General features: G+C 37.3%; 1 long non-coding RNA gene across 1 annotated transcript; it reads right to left on the minus strand.

The window, feature by feature from the left end:
• Window positions 1-5212: 5212 nt before the first annotated feature.
• On the minus strand, window positions 5213-5751 carry LOC148197231 (uncharacterized). The gene is made up of 2 exons (XR_015780216.1): window positions 5498-5751; window positions 5213-5417 (listed from the first exon to the last, which is right to left on the minus strand). It is a non-coding gene; the product is annotated as an uncharacterized LOC148197231 (long non-coding RNA).
• Window positions 5752-20077: the final 14326 nt, after the last annotated feature.

Below are 20077 nucleotides of genomic sequence, written 5' to 3' on the forward strand. Positions count from 1 at the left end.
ACGATTATAGACGTCGGTGCCCCTCCTAACAGACGTGTATATGTCTGACAGGTAGATGAAAAGTTTTTTTTTTTTCGCCATATAGAGGTCAGATCCTACCATCCGACGTTTAAATGGCCTGACAGGGTAGGTGAAAAGTTGTTTTGAACGTCATATTAGTGAAGGCCCCGACGTTTAGGCGAGAATAGACGTCGGTGCCCTCTGTGTCTGATGTCTTGTTTGCTATTAATCAGAAATTTAACCCGCGGTTATGCGCACTTCATCGTCTTCCTTCTCGCCTTTTCTCTTCGCGGCATTGCATATTCAGGTGCGTTTTTGTCTCTTTTGAACTGTTTAAACTTACTTTTACTCCAATTAAATTAGTCTTTGATGGATTATCTTCCAATTGAACCGATTAAAATGAATTTTCGTTGTGTTTTGGTACAATTTTTCTCATGTCTTTGGGTAGCGTAGTAGCACATTCTTCCCTTGCTAGTTTCCTCGTAAGAAAAGCTTGCGTCTTTTGGATGTCTTATAGCGTTTCAACCCGAAACCAAACCTGGGTCCTTGCCTAGTTCTCATGTCACAGTATTTGTTTTCATTGCCGATTGGAATGGAACTAGGCAAGGACCTAGATTCGGTTTTCGGTTGAAATGAAATAAGAGGTCCAAAAGACGCAACCTTTTCTATGACGAAACTAGCAAAGGAGGAAGGTACTACTATGCTACCAAAGACACGAGTGTAGTAGACGTCGGTTAATGCCATGTCCGACATCTATAGAGCCCTTACACGTCGATTAGTGCATGTCCGACGTCTATAAAGACGTCAGAACTGTGGAGTCTGACGTCCCATTAACGTCACCCATAAAGACGTCGGATCGGGATCTAACGTTAAAAGCCCAAAATAACAGATGTCTAAAGCCTTTTTGCACTAGTGGTAGTAAGGAGTTAGAACTTAGGAAGAACTGGAAAAGCATCAAGAAAGGAGGATCGCATCAGCGCTGAGCGCCACTTTAGAGGCCCTTACCGCCAGAGTACGCTGTCTCACACTTGACTTCCCTTTTCTGGAGCCCTCAGCGCAGGATACCCCTGGCTTGTGCCTGGGCCCTTTTCAGGGGCGCTGAGTGTTAACACTCTGACAAATGTACCGAATCGTATCAAGTAATAATAAATGGTAAGACCAAGTATCATTTCCCAAGAGACTCACGACACTAAACAATTATGTGATCACTCAACTAATTAAGACTCTAAAGAACAAATTTTGGATTTTTGGAATGCAAATGCAACAAAATAAACATGAATGCAATTTGATCAATTGAGGCTAAACACAAGAATGAATGGAGGAAGTTGATGATATTATTGTTGGGGTTTAGATTTCACCTAGTTTACTCTCATGCACATATGAATTCATCTTCTTCATTAATGTTAATGCCACTTTCTAATTTACCTTAAACCCGATGTCTCGGTAAAGAAAGCCTACTCTTAATTACTAGATCACAATGTCTTGTATCTCTAGCAATTAATTATGCATTACATTCGCACAGAAGCTTAAAGGCAACCAACCCTCCTATCCCTATGTCTAGGTAATATTGTTTTTGGGAGAATTTCCCCAGTTCTAGATTTTCCCATATGTGTCCATATCGACAAAATCAATAATCATGCAATTGAATGAGTTATATAAAGCATGCATAGAGCGTAGAGGAAAAACCCTAACAATTAATGAAGTAAAGCATTTATAATATAAATCAATTCAATACATGAGAGTTTAAGAGGTTACATCTTTCCCAACAACAAATAAGGTTTAGCTCTCCATTATCATGGAGAAACTAGATGAACAATGGAATGAAAGAATGGAAGAGATAGAAAAATCCTAGAAAGAGAAAAGGAGAGTTGTCACCATCCCCAAATCTACCCCCAAGGGGTGAAAAATGTCTTTCTGTGCTCAAGCCATCAAAATATACAATCCCTAGGACGTGCAAGTCCTTAAATAGACCAGAAAAATAACAAAAAACAGGTCCAAGCCTTATGTTCACATCTTTAGAGCACCACGCTTGCTTGCCTTATGTTCACACTCTATGCTCCCTTAAAGGAGGATTTGGATGCGGAAGCTCCTATCTTCAATTTCTAGGGTTTTATCTTTCATTCCTTTTCCATTGTTCATCTAGTTTCATCTTGTCAATGGTGAACTAAACTTTATTTGTTGTTGGGGATGATGTAACCTTTGTAAACTCTCTAGTATTGAATTTATTCTTGATTATATATGCTTCTTTCATTAATTGTTAGGATAATTCTTCTTTGTGTAATGCTTGCTTCGTTTAACTCATTCTTTAGCATGATGTATGATTTGCTTGAGTACCAGAAGGTATCTTACAATTCATGATCCGGGGAATTATTCCCAGAAGCAATATTGCTTAGGAATGGGGGTATGAGTCTGGTTGTCTTAAGATTTTGTTCTTCAGATTTAATTATTAGGAATGCTAGAAATCGTATGAACTAATAGTTAAGGATAGGCTTTCTTCGCCGAGAAATCGGATTTTAAGTATTTTAGATAGTGACATTGACATTAATGAAGAAGTAGAATTCGTATATACATCAGAGTAAACTAGGAGAAATCTAACCCCAACAACATATTCATTCCATAATATCAAATCCATTCATCTTTGTACTTTTGTCCAATTGATCAAATTGCATGCATGTTTACTTTTTAGTATTTGCTTCTAAACCTAAAAAAGTTTGTTTTCAAGTCTTATTTAATCAAGAAATCACATAATTGTTTAGGCCGTGAGTCTCTAGGAAAAACGATACTTGGTCTTACCATATTTATTACTTGATATGATTCGGTACACTCACTAGTGCAGAAAGGGCTTTAGACGTCTGATATTTTGGCCTTTTGACGTTCCGCCGTACGCCCGACGTTTATGTGGGTGACGTCGCGCAGACGTTCGTTGTGTCAGGACGGACGTCTATGTACACGTCCGTTGTGTCAGGATGGACGTCTATGTAAACGTCCATTTTGTCTGGACGGACGCCTATATAAACGTCTGTTTTGTCTGGACAGACGTCTATGTAAACGTCCGTTGTGTCTGGACGGACGCCCATATAAACGTCCGTTGTGTCAGGACGGACGTCTATATATACGTCTGCCTCCCCCCCGGACGTCTACCTTGCTGAATTGTTTTAGGTAGGAGCTGGGGGGTGGACGTCCGTGTGTGCACTGACAGGCGTCTATAGACGTCCGACTGTGCACTAACAGACGTCTACTGGGCATTTTTTTTTAAAAATTAGTTTATTTTTTCAATAAAACCACACCTAAAAAGCAGAAAAATGTCCCAGAACAATTTTGCAATAATATAAATATGCGTTTTATATAAACAAAGTTCTACTTAATGTGGAGTTCAATCCACTACCAAACTATCAACATAAAACTTAAACTAAAACTAAACAATGTTCAACAAGAAATATAACTATTCCTAACTCCATCTTTGCAGAAGATAAGCGGTCCACTCCTACCTTATCTGTTTAATTGTGTCTTCTGTAATAGGCGATGTAGTCTTGAAGCGCTGCAAAATTCAACAAAGATTCATTATTGTTTCATATATAGTTGAAGATGAATATGATTTGTAATGTATTGAAGGTATACATCATTACTCATTCCAGTCATCTGTAATGACTACTCGAATGATGGTCTTAATCCAACACATCACATAGAAGCCACATTCCCATGAATCTAGCTGGTGGTTACACTAAAATAACAAACTAAATAGTTAAGAATTTAGATCATTCAATAACATAAATGAATTAGAAACTATAAATGACTTACAACCTTTGCATTCAATAACTTACATGCACCACAGCTGAATGATGGAAATATTCAACATCCTGTCTCCCCCAATCACCTCCAATGCATCAGAAAATGTGATATAAACTGGCACATGTGGGGGAAGACCAAATACCCTCAAATCCCAGTATAGTTCTAATGATGCTTTCTTCAATCTGGGTAATTTTGTCACTAACTTTGATAGAGGATCATCCTCCGCTTCAGCCATCTCATCATCTTCATGTATGACTGTATCATGAATTGGCTGCTTCTGAGGACGTGTGAACTGAAGATAAGAATTTACGTCAAAGCTTTATCAACAATTATATGAAGAATAAACATAGAAATACTAAGGAAAAAGACATTATACCTGTGGAGTAGCGATGTGGGACATGATCAATGCTCTAGGCCAGGCAATAAATGATCCTATGGCCTCCCCCACAAAGTTAATTTCTGGAGTGGGTACAGGCACCTGAGCCTGGGGATCCCGAACCTCGTCAATGGTCACACGCACGTGCTGGGGTAATATGGCAACACCATGAATGGTCTCCCCTCCCTCAAGCACTCGTCCGACAGCCACAATGCGTGGGGGATCCCCATCAACCAACAGCTCATATTGACCGCTATACTGAGTGGGGTCTACAGCAGAGCATGATCCTCTAGTGCTGACACGAGGTGGTGTGGGAGTTTCATCGGCCCCCATGTTGCCTTGCGTCATGGAATGCAGCTTTTCTTCAAGCGCTCTTTGTATTTTTTTTGTTCTTGTAGCTGCTCCATGAATCGTTGCTCCATTGATCTCATGCTTTGGTTGAGTCTTTCCTCCCACTGAAGATCCATCTGCCTCAGTGTCTCCTGACTCATTGATTGGGGGGTTTTCTGTGTAGGGCCAAAATAGTCACGAAGACCAATCGCCCCAGGAACTCCACGTACACGTCCTGGGTGCTCGGGCCTTCCAATGGCCGTTGTCAGAATGTCGTCCCTACCTTGGCCAGCAAATGTGCCCTGAGTCTGTTGCTCAACCAACTCATCCTGCACATAAAAAACCAAGTTACTTAGAAGACATGTTGTGATAGCTACACAATCAAATAACTACTTATAATTTGAACTTACAATTCTCTGTGAGATCAAGGCAGCTGAGGAAGATGTCATGTTCCCATCAGATTTAGTTCGAGCAGCCTTCCACAGCTCGTACCTAGCAGGTGCAGGTGCTAGGTCCGGCGACTCAAGTCCCAAGGCATCCGCTCTAGACTTTCTCAGTTTCTTCTCCAGTTTTGCATATCCACCTCGTGATAACAAGTGGGGTGCGTCGTTTAGCCTTTGTCTTTCTTGGGCGGCTAACCTTTTATCCTGTGAAACCATGTATATAAGTAAGTGTAAAATCATAAAAACTCAATGAAAGACGATCTTAAGAAACATACCTTCCATTCCTCAGACTCTCTAGATGCACGAAACTGCATCCAATCCTCCTCTGTGAAGGTATAATGCTGAGATGGATTTTCATGTTGTCTATCTCCAAAGACATATAGTCGTGTCAGCCTTGTCTTGAAATCCCTCCATCTTATCGCTATATGCGATAACACTTTCTTTCTGATTTGCATTGTGTTTGGAATATCAAAATGTTGCTGTTTAAAACAAAAAACTTGTTACCAAAAGAAAACATAACAGATAAGTATATCACAAATTGCATGAAGTCTAAACATACCTGAACATCTTGCCATAAGAGGTTCTTGTCGACCTCTGGGACGTCATCCCAACATGCATGAAGGATAGAGACATGACTTTTTGCTAACTTGCCCAGATAACTCCTAAACCTATCAGCATTTGGCCCTGATGGATGACCTGATCTGGGGTCAATGTCAACATGCCTCCTCTGACCATCCACGCGTCCGGATGTCACATCTGCCACTCGGGTGACGCCTCGTCCACGTCTGCTCTTTCCCGATCCTGAGTCTGAGGCCGACATACCTGAAAAATTATACAACGTTAGTAATAATTCAATTATGATGAACATACATATAAAGTCAATAAAAGTGAAAATATTAACCTATTAATTAATTGTTTTTTCCCAAATGCCTTCGTTGTGATCACTACGAATTGCTGCATTACATCGGCAACGTCATCAACTGGGTCTTCAGTGGGTCTACATGCAACAGATGTTGTCTCAAGTATATCAAGAGAATCGTCATCATCATGTCCATGCATGTTTCTACCTTCTAAAACCACTGACCATTTGTTATTCGATGGATCACTTACGTAGAATATTTGTCTTGCTTGACTAGCCATGATAAATGGTTCATCAGTGTAATTCATCTTGTTCAAGTCTACCAATGTGAAACCAAGGTCATCCATCATGACACCAGAATTTATATCAACCCATTTACACTTGAAAACTGGTACTCTAAAAGTGACGTAATCAACTTCCCATATTTCTTGTATTATTCCAAAATAACTGATGGATGCTGTGATTGGATTTTTGTCTTTAGAACTAGCAAAGTGCACAGCCTCAGCTTGTAGTGTGACGCCACTATTTTGAACTCTGCTTTTGTCATCTTCTACCTTTGTCTGAAAGAAATATTGTTTATATAGTACCCACCATATGTAATGACCTCTGTGTTCGGCCCACGAGATAACCTCAATAAAGTTTCAGAAACATGTGGAGTCGCATACATCTTTTTCTTAAACCATCCCAAGAAGGTTTTCACATGTTCATTAAGATGCCATTTTTCACTCATTTTTGGGTTTGCTGCCTTTATTTCATTAACGTGGTCAGAAATGTAAGGAATCACATCAACAGTGTTGTTTAAGACGTACAAATGAGCTTGGTCAATTTCTTTTCTGCTAACACTTTGAATTCTCACACCTCGAACACCCTTACCTTCACATTTTCCTTCATTTTTGCTCTTGGGAAGACCGACGGGTTCACAAGATGGCATATAACTTGAACAAAATTCAATGGCTTCTTCTGCAACGTATCGCTCTATGATTGAAGCTTCTGGTCTATACTGATTCTTGACATATCCCTTTAAGATCTTCATGTATCTTTCAACTGGGTACATCCACCTTAAGAAGACCGGCCCACATATTCGAATTTCTCTGACTAGATGAACAATCAAATGTACCATGATGTCAAAAAAGGAAGGTGGAAAATACATCTCCAATTGACATAGTAGTCTTATTCCCTCATTTTCCAATTCATCTAAACCTCGAGGGTCAACAACTTTCTTGCAAATGGCATTAAAGAAAAAACTCAGACGTGTCAGAATACCCCTAACAGAAGGAGGTAATATACCTCGAATAACAACTGGTAACAACTGTTGCATCAATACATGACAATCGTGAGACTTTAAACCAACTAGCTTTAAGTCTTGCATAGACACAAGGTTACTAATATTTGAAGAATAACCTTGCGGAACCTTCACACTTCTTAAACAGTTACAAAAACTTTGTTTTTCTTTTTTGGAAAGTGTGTGACAGGCTGGGGGCAGATAGGTGCGTCTTCCTATTATCTGTGGATGTAACTCAGATCGGATTCCCATGTCAGCCAAATCTTGTCTTGCTTTTATTCCGTCTTTGCTCTTCCCTTTGACGTTTAATAAAGTTCCGATAACACTGTCACAAACATTTTTTTCAACGTGCATCACATCAATACAATGTCTAACATCAAGTTCACACCAATATGGAAGCTTAAAAAATATCGATCGTTTCTTCCAAATGTTCTTTGCAGAGGTACTTTTATGATGTTTTCCAAACACAATGTCAATGTTTTTCACTTCGTTGTACACCTCTTCACCATTCCGGGGTCTGCACACAACCTCATCCTCAGCACTTCCATTAAATGCTTTTTTCAATCTACGATAAGGATGATTACGAGGAAGAAATTTTCGATGTCTTGTATATACTGTCTTCTGACCATGCTTCAACTGAAGGTAACTAGTGTTTTCTTCACATATGGGACATGCAAAATGACCTTTAACACTATAACCGCTCAAGTTTCCATATGCTGGGAAATCATTTATAGTGCAAAACAACATTGCACGCAAACGGAACTGTTCCTGAACATGTGAATCAAACACGTCGATGCCTTCTTCCCACAACAATTTCAAATCATCAATTAAAGGTGCTAAGTAAACATCAATGTCATTTCCAGGTTGTCTAGGACCCGATATCATCATGGACAACATCACATATTTTCTCTTCATGCACAACGAAGGAGAAAGATTGTAAATCATCAACATAACTGGCCACGAACTGTGTTTGCTACTTAAGTTTCCATAAGGATTCATACCATCAGTTGCAAGTGCAAGCCTTAAGTTTCTTGGATCTGCACCAAATTCAGGGAATTTGTCATCAATCTTTTTCCATTGTGGAGAATCAGCAGGGTGTCGAAGAAGATTATCGCACTTTCTTTCGTCAGAGTGCCATTTAAGGTTCTTTGCATCTTCTTTAACAGAGAACATACGTTTGAACCTAGGTATTATAGGCAAATACCACATCACCTTAGCAGGTGCACCATCATTACCTTCATTACCAGTGACTCTGTCAGATTTCTTTTTAAAACGGGATAAACCACATGTTGGACAATACTTTAACGAAGCAAACTCCTTTGTGTACAAAACACAATCATTAGGACAAGCATGTATCTTTTGATATTCAAGACCCATTGGACATAAAATTTTTTGGCCTCGTAATTACGAATAGGTAGAGTATTATTTTCTGGAAGCATCTCCTTCAACAACTCCAACAACTCGGTGAAACTTTTATCGGTCCATCCATTCCTTGCTTTTAAACTAAACAACTTTAAAGTTGAAGACAGACGTGTAAAGTTCGAGCATCCTGGGAACAACGGTTGCTCTGAATCATTAATAAGAGAATCATACAAATTAGCCTTCCAAAATTATCTTCACCGACATCACGTATCATGTCCTCTAAATGGTCACTCATCCATTCTTCCACATAATCCGTTCCTCGTGACGTGGTAGGCTGCTCCAGTAGTTCTCCATGCCAAGTCCAAACGGTATAAGTCCTCATTATGCCGTACATGAATAGATGGTCACGCACATTGCCTAAGTCTTGCCGTATTTGATTAAGACAACGCACACAAGGACAAAAATATGTCCGTTGACAGATATAATAACACAACTAATACAAATATATTCAAAAGCCAATTACACAATCACATTTTACAGTAAAAAACGTGCATTCACAAAACTCAATTACATGCATACAAAAAATTTTCAACCAACAAGCTAACCTGAAAAGTAGATTCGAAATGAAAAGGAGGAAAATGGAGGAGTGAACGGCCTAAAACGCAGTCCAAAAACAGTCAAGAAGCCGCCCAAGAACACGCAAGAGTCTGCAAAAAAACAGACCGAAAACGATTTCTAATCGGTTCAAATCAAAGGTATTTCATCACAGAGCAATGTAATCGGATTGAAAATCAATTTAAACGATCCAAAAACGAGAAAACGCAACTGGAAAATCAATGGCGCAGCAGCGTTTTGCGTAGGAAGACGATGAACAGTGTTTTCGCGTTTCCAAAAGTTAACTGGTCACGGGTTCGCGGGAGCACTATTAATAGTCTTAGACGTCCGGTACGCTGGTGGACGAACGTCTATAATATTATAGACGTCCGGTTCGTCACTAATATGACATCTTTGAGGATTTAAAAATGATATTTGCGGGTGGGTTTAAACGTCCGTCCTGGGTCGCGCCGGACGTCTATAATATGATAAACGTCCGTTTGGGGGGGCTGACGTCTATTATACTGAACAACTGAACGTTTCAACTCCCCATGGCAGCCCATAAACGTCCGTCCTGGAAGGGCCCGGACGGCTATAATATTATAAACGTCTGGCCCCCCAGATTAGACGTTTAAGGACCTGAAGACAATTAAATGTCCAACCACACTATCAGTACATTAAACGTCCAATATGCGGGGCTGGACGTTTATATATTATAGACGTCCGGGCCCTCCCAGGACAGACGTTTAAGGTCCCTACTTGGGGAATTGAAACGTTCAGTTGTCAGCCTCGTAGACGTCCGTCCCCCTGACACGGACGTTTAAGGGCTGGCATGGGTACTTGAAAACGTTTAGCCTATTAAACGTCCGTCCTTTGGGGACGGACGTTCATAACATTATAAACGTCCGTCTCGACCAAGGACGGACGTTCAAAGGCTGACATGGGTTCACTTGTTCAGCCTATTAAACGTCCGTCACCTAGGACGGATGTTCATAACATTATAAACGTCCGTCCCTTGTCGAGAGACATTCAAAGGGCTGACATGTGTTCACTTGTTCAGCCTATTAAACATCCGTCACCTAGGACGGACGTTCACAACATTATAAACGTCCGTCTCGACCAAGGATGGACGTTCAAAGGCTGACATGGGTTCACTTGTTTAGCCTATTAAACGTCTGTCACCTAGGACGGATGTTCATAACATTATAAATGTCCGTCCCTTGTCGAGACGGACGTTCAAAGGGCTGACATGTGTTCACTTGTTCAGCCTATTAAACGTCCGTCACCTAGGACGGACGTTCATAACATTATAAATGTCCATCCCTTGTCGAGACGAACGTTCAAAGGGCTGACATGTGTTCACTTGTTCAGCCTATTAAACGTCCGTCACCTAGGACGGGCATTCATAACATTATAAACGTCCGTCTCGACCAAGGACGGACGTTCAAAGGCTGACAGGGTTCACTTGTTCAGCCTATTAAACGTCCGTCCGCCAAAGCCGAACGTCTATAATATTATACACGTCCGGCTCGACCCAGGACGTACGTCTAGAGGTTCCCTAGGGAACTTCCACTTATTCACTAATATGCCACCGGTCAATTATATACGTTGGGGCTTTTGTGGACGGACGTCTATTGGGAGACGTTAAAAGCCAATTCTGCACTAGTGACTTGTCGGAGTCTTAACAAAAACCTTTGTTGTAATACTCTTATCATTATAGTGAAATATTCTCCAATCTAAGTTGATTGGGTGAGTGACTGGATGTAGGCATTTAGGCCGAACCAAGATAAAAATCTTGAGTTTGACTTTCTTGCCTTATCTCTTTACTTTCTTTGCATGGCATTTACTTACAACACAAGAAAGTTTAAAGATCATTCTAATTTCTCAAAAAGATTTAATAGGTTTAAGCTTTTATAAAACACCAATTCAACCCCCTCTCTTGGTGTTTAGAAACAAGCATCCTTTTTTCTAACAATGTCAACCAAATCCAAACGAGCATTCACTCCATCTTTTGTTTTTCCTTGGATGTGGAGTAGTGTACCAATCAAGCTATCACACACATTCTTCTCTACATGGAAGATCAAAGAATATTGATTTCTTCTTCCAACGGGTCGTTACAAATGACTTCTTGGATGTTTTCCCACATACATGATGTACTTTATTAACTTTTTCAAGAACTTCAAGGCCAGTAAGTGGAATTGGTGCATCCTCTTTCTCTTGTTGTCCATTGAAAGCTTTTTTTAACCTTTGATATGGATGATTAGATTGTAAAAATCTCTGATGACGCATATACACTGTCTTGCTTCCATGTTTTAATTGATAAGCTGCAGTCTTTTCTTCACATATAGGACATGCTTTATGACCCTTCACACTGTACCCCGACAAATTACCGTAAGTTGGGAAGTCATTAATGGAAAATAACATGGCATGCATCATGAAAGTTTCAGAAGCAAAGGCATCAAATATTTCAATCCCATCAACCCACAACAACTTCGAGTCTTTAACTAGTGGCCTACGATAAACATCTATGTCATTTCCAAGCTACTTTGGACCAGATATCAGCATTGAACATCATGTACTTTCTTTTCATGCACAATCCAGGAGATAAGTTGTAAATTATCAATATAACGTGCTAACAATTGTGATTGGTACTTAAATTATCAAATGGGTTCATTTCGTCAGTAGCTAAACCAAACCTAAGATTTCTACATCCTTGACTAAATTGAGGGAATTCTTGATCAATATTTTTCCATTGCTTTGAATCAGCTGGATGACGAAGCAGCCCATTAGTTGTTCTCTCATATACATGCCATCATAGGTTTTTAGCGTCTTTCGGATTCGCGTGCAATAGCTTAAGTATGGCCACAAGTGGAAGGTACCAAACTACTTTCAAAGTAGAACCGTTCTTTTCTGTGTGACCATTATCTTCATTGTTGTTTTTTTACTTGTATCGTGATAAACCACATTTTTGACACTTTGTCAAAACTTCATACTCATTCCTGTATAATATGCAATCTTTCGGACATGCATGTATCCGTTTATACTTCATACCCATCAGACAAAGAATTTTTTTGCATCATAATTATGAGTGGGTAATGTATTTCCATCTGCCAACATTTCATTAAATAACGACAACAATTCTATAAAACTCTTATCAGTCCATCCATTGGTCGCCTTTAAATTCATGAGTCTTAACACCAATGAAAACTGTCACTAGTGGAAAAACAGTGTATAACATCACGCGGTCAACGTCGAAACACTCAATATCCAACGTTAAAAATGACCAGTGGCATTTTTGTAAATAAGTTCAATCGCTCCACGTCATTTACTAAAATAGTGATTTACTTCCAGTAGTATTACTCCTACCCACATTTTTCGTCAACCATGACAAATATTGGACATTTTATATGCCATCATGAAGCCAAAGAATGAATCCCTTTTTTATTCTTTATTTCTTTTCTCTTATAAACCAAACCGAACGACATACTTTATAGAGTCGACGTATAAAACAATATAGAACGTCGAATAAGTTGGCGTTGGACATGATGGTTGTAATCACATAACGTCCCTAAGGCGCATTTAATAAAATAGTTTGTCGTCTAAAATGTATTAACGTCAAACAAGGAGCATATCGATGTAATCTAATATGTATTAACGTCAAATAAGGCCCAGATCTACGTAAAACAATGACCATAGAATCACATAACGTCAACTTAAGAAACATCTGACGTTCAATTTAAAATAAAAAAATAACAAAATAGTGGTTTGCTTCCAGCAGTATTACTCCTACCCACATTTGATGTCAACCATGACAAATATTCGACGTTTTATATGCCATCATGAAGTCAAAGATTGAATCCATTTTTTATTCTTTATTTCTTTTCTCTTATAAACCAAACAAAACGTCGCACACTTTATAGGGTTGACGTTTAAAACAATATAGAACATCAAACAAGTTGGGGTTGGACGTGATGGTAGTAATCACATAACGTCCCTAAGGAGCATTTAATAAAATAGTTTGCCGTCTAAAATGTATTAACGTCAAACAAGGAACATATCGACGTAATCTAAAATGTATTAACATCAAATAAGGCCTATATCGACGTAAAACAATGACCTTAGAATCACATAACATCAACTTAAGAAACATCTGACGTTCAATTTAAAATTAAAAAAAAATGAAAAAGTGGTTTGCTTCCAGCAATATTACTCCTACCCACATTTGACGTCAACCATGACAAATTTTCGACGTTTTATATGCTAGCATGAAGCCAAAGAGTGAATGCCTTTTTTATTCTTCATTTCTTTTCTCTTATAAACCAAACAGAATGTCCCACACTTTATGGGGTTGACATTTAAAACAATATAGAACGTTGAACAAGTTGGAGTTGGACGTGCTGGTCGTAATCACATAACGTCCAAAAGGAATTATTTTTTTAATTTTTTCTTCTAGACCAAACGAAAAAATGTCCTTGTGTACTCGTGGCTTCGACATTTTATTAAGCGGATTATCAAGTCAAATTATGTGGGGATTTGGCTTTGACGTGTACTCGCGTGTAGCGACAAAGTTCAACGTCCCATAACAGAACAAACAACATTAATAGTAACCTCAGTCCCTCTTTTTTTTCTTTTTTTCTTTTTTCTTTTTAACCAACCAAAAAATGTCGAACTCTTTTACCAATTCGACGTTTTTTTGCCACAAATAATTTTTTTTCAAACCAATGAATAAAATGCCATAAAAAAAGAACTCATAATAAAACAAGGACATCACCACTTAATACTATGACTCTAAGACCCTATTCTGATTTAGACGTTTTTTGCGAGAAATTATGTTTTTAATTTTTTCTTTTAACCCAACCGATAAAACAACTTTAGGAAAACTTAAAAAATGAATTATTCAAAAACAATCAAACTACGCAATTGTATAGAGTTAAGCATTATATTTATAGAGTCAATTCAAAACCTTTGGTAACAGCAAAAAATAAATACTCGCAAACCTTTCACGTCGAAGTCCCCTAGAGTTTGACGTTCTATGAGAATTTTAAAAGGAAAAAGAAAAAAAATGAGCGACCTTTGCCTTGGGACTGCCTTTTATTATTGAAGCCAAAGGTCACCCCACTCAGGCCTTTCCCAACAGTCATTCTTTTTTTCTATAAATACAGTTTCAGAGCCTTAGATAACCTGTAGACATCCATTTATAAAATTTCTGCTATGAACTCCATCTGTTAATTGTTTTCTTTGTGTTTTTTGCTATCTCCTTCAAGGACACAAAAAAGCTTGAAGGAGTATAGAAAACCAAAGGAAAAGGTTGATAGATTTGGATTTTGCATCCTTTCAAAATGTTACTCCTCCTTTACTAAACTACAGAACTTCCGTAAACAAATTCATGTTAACTTTTTCCATTGGTTTGTTATCGATTCCTCTACCAAACGAAGAAATTTCTTTGTTAATGATGAAGGCATGGCAGCAAACTAGAGGAAAAATGTTAACACTTTTGAATTTAAAACAAACTCTATTAAAAAAAATCCTTCTAAATTTTAACAAAGAAAAAGTTTGAAAGATTTGGATTTTGCACCCTTTTAAAACGCTACAACCTCTATTCACAAAAATCCTTCTACATTTTAACAATCCTGCGGATCTTTTCGTGGTTTGATTTTCATTTTTTTCCTATGTTTAGTGTTATTATGTTTTCCCTTTGTTTCATTTCCATTTATAACCTGTGTAATAATGGATTTCTTTTAGAAATCTTTCAAATAATTTTACGTCGAATTCTGAAGGAAAAATGACGTCCCTATGTATTTCCAAATAACGTGGACGTCGAGTGGTATCAATATTGGACGTGTATCTCTTCGTTTTAACATAGCATTTATCATGCCCTGCCAACAGTCTTTTCCCATATACCTGAACGTCGAGTGGTGTCAATATATGACGTGGATCTCTTTGTTTCTAATACAACATTTATCAAGCCTAACCAACTGCGTTTTCTCATATAAAGTTGGGCGTTCTATTTCAATTTAAAAAGGATAAATAAAAAAAGGGAATGACTTTTGGGTTTGGTTAACGAATAATACGTCACATGCCCAAGAAATTGCACGTTTATTGTTGGTTAAAAGGAAGAAGAAATAAAAAGGGAGTAATCTGGCTGACAATAATACGTTAACCTCTTCGTTTCAAAACTTTTTCTATTAATATTACATTGTGTAGCTTTACCAACGACGTACTGTTGGTGTTCTAAAAGAAGAAAAAAACAAAAAGAGTACAATAGTATATTCAATGTAATGATGTAACATTAAAATGTTCAATTACAATCATACAAATGATTTAATCAATTTAAACAATTCAATCATTATTGACTAATGTTATTTCCAAAAGAGAATTTTATTAATATTCAAAAGATGATTACAACCAGCAAAATGGCTTAATAAGCCATTGATTACAAAATTAAAATCAAATAATGAAAATCCATATTCTTCTATTGCAGAATTATATTTGATCCTCTCTGGTTGGTCACATCACCTTCCTTTCCATTTTGATCGGTGATTTTTCAATCCTTAGAGTCTTTTTTCAATGACTGTGTCAACTTTCAATTTACTTGAGTCCCAAGTATCTTTTTGAGAGATTCTGACATACAATCTATTTTCACCGCATAACCATCTAGCCCACTCATCTTCTTCAGTTTTTATCGAATTTGTTTTATTTGCACTCTAAGATTCAGATATGGGATAGACTTGCTGAGGATCATCATTTTTCATCATGGTGAATCCAATAAGTCCTTGATGACCAATCCAAATTTGAAAGAGAAAGCCTTCTTTGCTGATCAGTTGAAAAACGACAATCCCAATCCAAACCTCTTTGATCAGCTTCATATCAACCCCCTTGACTGTGTTATAAAAAGATTCATCACTCATCTTTAAGTAGGAGTAGAACATGCTCACCAGTTTCAGATATATGTGAGAAACCACGGTTTTAATCTTCCTTAGACTAAAAAGCTTTCGTCAAATGTCTTCATCACTAATCCAACCTGTAGGATTAACATTCCTTACAATCTGGGCAACCTTCCATTTTCTTCTTGATGATGATGAAGAAGCAATTTCTGATCAGATTCTGGAACGTCTTTCACATTTCTAGGATTTGTAACTCTTTAGTTTAGAAAACACTAAGTGCGTTTTCAAATCTAGTATTTATAAAGTTGTGCATCAAATATTATCAGTTTCAGGCCCAACTAAAATTTTCAATCTTATATATCCTAGTAAAATAGTTTCAACAACGACGAATTTCTAAAGGGTTCGACATTTTATTATGCGATTAAAGTTGAACTCTGACAATATAAGGATTGACTTGATGGGCGACGAATTTCTAAAGGGTTCGACATTTTATTATGCACTTGAAGTTGAACTCTGACAATATAAGGATTGACTTGATGGGCACTATAGTAGATTTTCTTTAAATACAGTTTCGGATCCTTTGTAACTACCCTTTGAAAACCAACATTACAGAGCTTCTGCAACCAAATTCATGTTAACTTTTTCCTTTAGGTTTCCATCAATACCTCTACTAAACGAAGAGATTTCTTTGTTAACGATAAAGGCATGGTGGAAAACCAGAGGAAAATCTTAACACTTATGAATTTTAGAAACATTCTCCATTGTTTTCCTGATTTTTTTTATTTAATTCCTGTGTTTTTTTTAATGTAGTTTCTTGCTCATGTAAAAGATATAGGACGTCGAATAGAAATCGAATTCGATGACAAACTTTAACAGGGAAATTAAAAGTTAATAAACTTCAAGGTTTAAAAATGAATACTTCTGCAGGCAAATAAATCGTCATATAGTTTGATTAAGTCTATCATGTATCATTGTCAGAAACAAAATTCTTAAACCCTTCCTGTAAATGTCTAAATCCTGTTCTCAAATGGCTTCTTCATCTTCACGACGTGGAAAGAAGGCTGCACACTTTGTAAGAAATGCTAGTCCAAATGGGTGGATCAGTGATGACGAAGAACGATACAAATTTGGATGTTATAGAAAACTCTTCGAGGTGGTTCGTCACAAGTTTTTTAGATCTGGAATTATTTAGAAGAGAGGGGTTTCTCTTTCAAGATTGTCTTGTAGATGTTGGTATTGCAAAATTTGTAGAAATGATCGGTGATTGCTATCCTGACTTGGTACAGGTCTTCTACCACAATTTGAAGGTTGTCGATGATGTTATATGCTTTCGGGAGAAAGGTGTCGATATTAAAATTGATGACGAAATATGGCTATCTTTTACTGGTCTCAAAGCAGAAGGCTTCATGTCTCATGAAAAAGATTCTGAACTCAACCAATCGACCAACAAATACTAACAAGGCTAAAGGTATACAAGTCGTATCTACTTAATGGTTTGAAAATGGAAGAAAAAAATGTGTGCTTTTGTACTTACTTAGGTAATACTGCCTGGAAGATGTTTACGTGATCGTCTAACTACTACAGATTTATTTTTGGTTCGTGCCATAAAAACCCGGATACCAACCAAATGGGTTGCTGTTATGCGTGAGCACATGATTGAAATTGCAAGTAGTCATGGACATATTTTTCCATATGGTGTTTTTATCACTAGTGTATTGAAGCATCATCAAGTTGATCTTATTGGTGAAAAAAATATTTGGTGCCGAATCAAATGAAATAGGAAAAGCGACATTGAGACATAATGGTCTAAAGAAAACAAAAGATGGTTGGGTGTTCAAGGATGTTGACGAAGCTCCTTCTACCTTCACTCCGCACACTAAGTTGAAAAATCTCTCATCATGATTCACAAGAAATTAGATGAAGACAATGCTCTCATAACTCCCTCAGCAAGTCAATCTGATGATGAAGACGACACAACAGAAGATGAGTCTATGGAGACATCTGACTCAGATTAGGAAGAAGATTCCACTTTAGTTTAATTTTCTCAAATTAATGTAATATTTTAATTTATTTTACTATATTTTTGTTTGTTTGAACTTTGTTTGAAATTTTAATATATACTTTTCGTGGTTATATTTTCATATTTTTCCTTTGTTTAATGTTCTTATGGGGTTTTTTTAAATCTTTGAAGTTATTTTACGTCAAATTCTGAAAAACGTTGACGTTTTAAAAGATAAAAATAAGAAAAGTGAATGTTACATCGCATATTGTAAACTTTGACGTCAAAGATCAAGTCTGATTCTTTAAATACAATTGTGGATCCTTGATCTAGTCCTCCACTTATAAAATTTAGTCGTAAGTTGGCACTCTGATAACATTTTTTTGGTTTTCTCATAGATCTTTCAAGGTCACAAAAGTTAGGGTGAGGCATGAAGGAGCTATAGAAATCCAAAGAAATAAGTTAATAGATTTGGATTTTATTTCAAGTAGTACAATTTCATTCATATTCATAGTGATTACAATCATATTAGAAGCGAAAAGATGTGGCATATAATGCCAATAGAAAAACAAACACAAAACAAATAATAAACCAAAACACAAAGAGAACAGAAACACAAAACAGACTCCATACTAAAATTCTAAGCATCTATTCTGATTCAGAAAATTTCCATTGAATCCTCCTCACTAGACTCTTCACTTGAATCTTCAGTTGGAGAATCATTTTTATTCTTTTTCTGATGCAGAGCACTTATCTTCTGTTCGAGTCTCTTGATTTTTTCAACAACAAATCTTTCAAAATTGGTTTAAAGGAATAAATTGGTGCGGTCTTCATTTAGTGCATGTGTGCTTCCAAAACTTTGAACCATATTCTCTTCATCCTAGAATCACCATCCCTTTATGGTCTTCACAAGGCCAATGGAAGTTAAGGTGTTTCGATTTATTATATTTGAGGATTTACAAGAGCATTTCTTTTCACCGCTAACATCCACACCTTGAAGGGTCAGGATTTTGCTGATAAACACAACATATGGTAGATGTCGTGCATGTTTGGTTCCTACGTCAATCATATGATCTTTTATTACTTCCACCCAATTGGTAGGAACATCATTCTTGATGGCATACAACATAAAAACATCTTCAATTCCCATTCTGTCTTGTACAGGTCTAGCAGGTAAAATCACCCAAGCAAGAATGTGTGCTATTATATTTTCTTCTTTATTTAGTCCCTCGTGCACATATAACCCTTCAGCTTTTAATCCTACAACTTGAAACCAGACATCATTGTCAATGTGAACATTTACTCCTTTTACTCGAGAATGAAGGACATCATCTATGTTTCTTATATTGTTATAGAAGACCCTTACTAAGTTAGGGTACCAATCACCCTTCATCTGGACAAGTGTAGAGAGACCTTGAGATTCAATCCATTCCTGGAAGTGAAATCCGTCTTTTTCAAATAAGCCGAGGTTCAAATATTTGTGAGGAACAATATATTTAAACTTCGTCCACCTCAGTGTACATAAGATTTTCAAATTCAGTGTATATGCGCAATGTCACATGTTCAACGTCAAATAACATAACAACCAACGTTAACAATAACCTTTGGCATTGTTGTAAATAAATTCATTCAATCCACGTCGAGTGGTATCAATACTAGACGTGGATCTCTTCGTTTCAAATATTACGTCAAATCTCTTAGCGTGTGTTCATATGAAGGTAATTTACTATTTACGCCATTTAGAGCGGATGGATTTGCGAGAGGAAGTGTGTTCGCTTACGGTGATTTGCAAAGATAGAAAAGCAAGGATTTGCGAGATTTCACTGTTTCGACCATCTCGCTGTTTTGAGACGATTTGCACTGATTTTGGCATAAAAGACTTATATGCCCTATGATATTACGGTTAATTCCAAGACCATATTACAATATTAACGTTTTATTCGATTCTTAAGATTAATAATCGATTCCTCCACATCTGAAAGCTTAACATAAAAAAGCCATGCACTGTGCTTTCACGCGTAAAAATTACTGTCCTAGCCATGCATTTCTATGCATTTCTGGCTTTTGCACCTTGCTTTTGCAACCCATTGCACTGAAAGTAGCTGGCGAGATTCTCTGCTTGACACAATATGAACGTCGAATCTCAGCCGAATTCGACG

This window comes from Vigna umbellata, chromosome 6 (assembly GCF_029865625.1).
Source record: "Vigna umbellata cultivar VRB3 chromosome 6, Vumbellata_1.0, whole genome shotgun sequence".
Classification (NCBI taxonomy): Eukaryota; Viridiplantae; Streptophyta; class Magnoliopsida; order Fabales; family Fabaceae; genus Vigna; species Vigna umbellata.